The sequence below is a fragment of the Perca flavescens genome, chromosome 2 (assembly GCF_004354835.1).
Source record: "Perca flavescens isolate YP-PL-M2 chromosome 2, PFLA_1.0, whole genome shotgun sequence".
Taxonomy (NCBI): Eukaryota; Metazoa; Chordata; class Actinopteri; order Perciformes; family Percidae; genus Perca; species Perca flavescens.
In genome coordinates, this window is record NC_041332.1 from 16,429,296 (window position 1) to 16,434,067 (window position 4,772).

General features: G+C 38.5%; 1 long non-coding RNA gene across 1 annotated transcript; it reads left to right on the forward strand.

Annotated features, from left to right (window-relative positions):
- The first annotated feature begins 1,896 nt into the window (after positions 1–1,896).
- On the forward strand, positions 1,897–2,906 carry LOC114548232 (uncharacterized). Its single transcript, XR_003691336.1, has 4 exons — positions 1,897–1,969; positions 2,052–2,108; positions 2,259–2,354; positions 2,461–2,906. It is a non-coding gene; the product is annotated as an uncharacterized LOC114548232 (long non-coding RNA).
- The last annotated feature ends 1,866 nt before the right edge of the window (positions 2,907–4,772 follow it).

The window sequence follows — 4,772 nt, forward strand, 5'->3', positions numbered from 1 at the left end:
GCAATAGGGGCCCGAGAGGAACTGTAAGTATTCCTGTGTTTTCTTTTATGTACACAATGATGTGCAATTTCCTGTTATTGGTTGCATATTTTTATGTGTAAATCTCACAGAAACCTTGTCTAATTTCACACTTCAATTTAACCCTGTCTAACTAAACCAATAAAAAAACTAAATAAATAAATAGGCAACTGCTTGCTAACAAGTTCACCATATCAACTTAAAAGGTGATGATGTGTTAATGTTGTGTTCACAACTTGTTACCGCTGCCCCTAAGTCCCCCCCCACTCAAAAAAATCAAAAAAATAAATCTGGTTTTCAACAAATAGACCACTGAGTCACATGCTACACCATATATATATATATATATATATATATATATATATATATATTATATATTTTGACAGCATATGAGAACATGTGAAATTGATTTTGTTTGGAGGATACAAACAGCTTGCAGGCAGTGACAGTGGATATAACCACTGCTGTCTGGGTTTCCTATTTTTTCTTCAGCGAGGCAATTTACTGCAATGAATGTGAAGGCCTCATTTGGTTTTGCAGAGTTCACTGTGACTGGGTCAAGTTTCAGTGTAGACATTACTTTACACTTTGCTTACTGTTAGTAATCTGACATCCTCAGAGAGAAATAGAAATCTCTGCCAGAAAAGAATTCCTCAAAAGCATGTCGGCTTTCCCAGAACCACACTGTTAATGAGACAGTGCAGCTGATCGCAGTAAGGACCAAATGGAAAAATCAAATGCTTTATGTACAAATTCATACCTCATTATTTTTTTAAGAGAGCACCGAAAACCACAGGCAAATTGTTATTCCTGTTCCCATTATACTGAGAGAATGCTGTTGACAAATGAACTCAGTACACATTCATTTTTCAGCATCATCTCCCTAAAATAACGGTAGCCCTGGGGAAGAAGAACATCAAGGTAATGTAAAGACTTTACAGCAATGATTAATGTATGTCTTTAATACCTCTTCATAATGCTGTGCATGAGATGAATTAACCTAAAATTTGCTATAGCTCATTTAAAGTATGTTTTTTTTCATACAGTCAAAATTATTAGGTAATTACTCAAACATACAACTGTCATTTATCAACTTCAAATCAATAGTTGAGGTTTCTTTTTTTAATTTCTGAGAACAAATAACAGCAACCGCACAGACGCTTTATGCACAGTAAATGTTAAAAACAGGGTTCTGGGTTAGGAAATATTTTTGGCATGTTGTAATGAGAGGATCAAGTATATAAAATAACTTTTATTCCAAAATCAAAATCTACCATTCACTACTTTTTTTCACAACAGAGGATGGCTTTGAAAGATTATAGTTACTGATAATGTGGTCATGCTACAAGTGCTGGATAATGCAATAACTTGAGCTTTAACAATTTTCTTATATACATCATATTAATAATCAATATTATCACTATATCTTAAATAATTAAGTCAAAATCACCAGTCAACCAAAAGACCAAAGATTGGTTTAATGTTTTGCTCTTGTTCATTTTTTAGTGTTGAAAGTTTTCCTTTGTCCATGTCAGGAGAAAACTAGGGAGTTCATTTCCAGAACCTGATGTATTTTCAAGGATTTCAGATACAATCTTGGTATTTCTGTACAAACTCAAGGCCCATTTGTTCAGCACAGCCTACACCCTGATATAACCATGAACTGGAGCCTGTCATTCATTATTTCTGCAATGAACTGACAGGGCTTTTTGCCTGGTATTTCCATCTACACCCACATAAACATGATACACACAAGCATGCATACTGTATTAGTGTGGGGCACATACATACATATGTGGGAAACCAGCTATGTGCGTGTGGTCATGTGACCGGTTGCCAATCAAGAAGTGATAAAAAGCTCACCAGGTGTAGTCCATAGACAGTATATAAGGTGTAGTCATTAGTCCCCTTGCCTCTCACTGAGTGCACTGCAATTGTGTGGATTCTCAAGGTATGATGTGTATCATGTTTGGCTGCGGTAATTTAGGGAGCAAGTACAGCTTAAGGTTGATTTCTGATTTTGGTCCCACTAGGTTGATAGCCAGGCACAAGTTCCTGTCCTTCACTGAGTGAACTGGGGCAGATTGACGGTAATGCCTATCAGCTGTTTTAGCCATGTGGTAGCAATTAATATTTCAGCTAAATGTTACCTTTTTTTTTGTGTTGCTTATGCCACCACAAGCCATGTGCTCCTTTTTTATAGAATGTTTTTCAACTTGTAGTTTCTTTGTATGTTTCAGTTTACCACTGACAAATGAGCTGCTGTGGCTGTAGAACTCCAGAAAATACTCCTCCTCCCGCATTAACTGTGCTATAGGAGTTTGTGTCCTTGCAAAGTAGGCTTATATTTTTCCTATATTTTACTATTAATGTGCTAATAAATTATTTGCAAGACACTTTGTGACTTTGACTGGCCACTAATGTGTGTTTGTTTTCTCAAAGGGGGACCAGTCCAGTCACTGTTTTCTACGGTTATTTTACCATTTTGTTTCTTTTTGGTCATTTTCCTTGGTTGATTATTAAGTGGTCTTTAGATATACTTTTTTATGGAAGTTTTGACATAGGTTTCTCTCCCCAATTTATGTATGCTCACAGCTTGATCCTGTACAAGGCTGGGTCCGTGTCGACACACTGCCTCCTCGTGGTGCGACTGCACTGGGTGACACTCTGTTACGGTGTGTATGTAGCCTCAACACTGTAGATTTTGTAGTGACTTGCATGATATTTTGTAGTGATTTGCATGATACTTTGTAGTGTATTGTGTAGAAATAAGCGTGTAGTGCATGTCCTTGTCGGTGCTGGGCCTTCTGTCTCTTTCTGTCTCCCGCAGTCGTCTCCTGGAGTGGTGTGCACGTGCTGACCCGACCTTCCTACTTTGAGGAGAGTAAGACCACATGTATCTGCCATATAATTTATTGTTTTATTATTCTGTCAAATTGCCATTTTAATTGGAAATCTTTTAAACTCTTTGTAATAAACCAAATTTATTTTTGTACAATATTTGCCTCCTGTAAATTGTCCGTCAGGGGAAAACCAGAGTTGGTCACACAACATCCTAATATAGTAAGGGTTCAAAGGGTTCCTCCTAACCCTCAATAGGAGGTGGCGTTGTCAGGTGTGAAAGGTTTTATGTTGCCCCGGCACTACACATACTTGTTCTACCTTCTGTTTTTGTGTTTTTTTTTTATTTATTTATTTTTTTTTAATACGTAAGGACCAGATGTAGAAATTTACAAATATGGATTTTAGGTCAGTAAATTTCTATTAAAGTGCTCATATTATGCTGTTTGGCTTTCCTTTATTGTGTTGTATATCTTTTCTGTGCATGTTATAGGTTTACAAAGTGAAAAATCTCAAAGGGACTTACCATCTCCAACAGAAAACATTGTTCACAAACTGCTCCAAACCGCTCTATTGTAGTCCAGCCTTTACGTCCGTGACGAACGTGCGTCCCTTTGTAACACACGTTATAATGCTCACCTAGCTGCTAGCGTGGCACGCCCTCATACTCTGCTTCTGACTAGATAGCAGTATTTAGCTACTGTGCATGTGCGACTCTCAACAAAGATAGAAGTGAGATGTCTCACTCTGTAGCTAAAACGGAGAGCTCAACACACAGGGTGAAAAGAGGATCTGCAGCAATGTACAGTACAACAAAAATATGGTGTTTTCTGAAAATTAAACCATGTAAACCTATTCTGGTACAACCTCTAAATACAATTATGAACAGGAGCATAATATGAGCACTTTAACTCTTTAGCATGCTACAGGTGTGGCTCCAGGGTGAAACTGAAGTAACTATTGGTTGGATTGCCATGGAATTTTGTGCTGAAATGCATAGCCCCCAGATAACAAATGAAAATGACAGGTGGTCCCCTGACATTCATCTAGCACCATCATCAGGTTAAAATTGAAATGTGCTCAATACTTTGGTTTATGAATGAATACCTGCAAAACTCATGACCTTCTCATCAGCTTTGGGTGTACAGCTGATTAATATACCTGCTAATAGTATAATGTCAGGAAGTTAGCATAGTTAGGAGCATGCTGGCATCCTGACATTAGCATTTAGCTCAAGTATGGACTCAAAGAGCTGCTAGCATGTCTGTTTTCACATATGAACTCCAGACAATGTTTGACAAATCAGGTTTGGACACAGCCTAACGTTGCCCCATCTCAGATGCACACAACAGGAGATTGTCCATCTCAGATGTGTTCTCACTCACTTAGAATACTCCGCTTGGGTTAGGCGAAGGCTGGCGCTAGAGCGCAGGAGGCAAGACATGCGGATTACACGGTTGTCACATAGGCGGTTCATAATTTGGTCATTAACAGCCAATTTCGTTGCTGTATACCTCGAATTTGTCTGACATTTTCGGTGTCGGCCCGCAATGACCGGCTCTGTTCACACACATGGGCTCAATTGGACATTACATGAACTTTGTACTAGAAAGCTGGCAAGGTAAATCCCTGTAATGCCTTGTCCAACTGATTCAGACATTTGCATTCTCACATACAGCCATACAGGTAATGTTTAGATCATTTCTGGTTTGCAGTGCATGTGTGAAAGGGGCTTCAGTCTTGTTAAATGGTGTTTATCTTCATTTGGAATTAAGCTTTTGAGCTCTGGTGCAAGGTACACTAGAAGCTGAAAGAAACCATCATTGTATCCTAAAATATCCCTGTCTCATTCCTTACGACTCTATGGCGCTCAGAGCTTCTCCCTTTGGGACCACTGGCTAATAACAGCATAC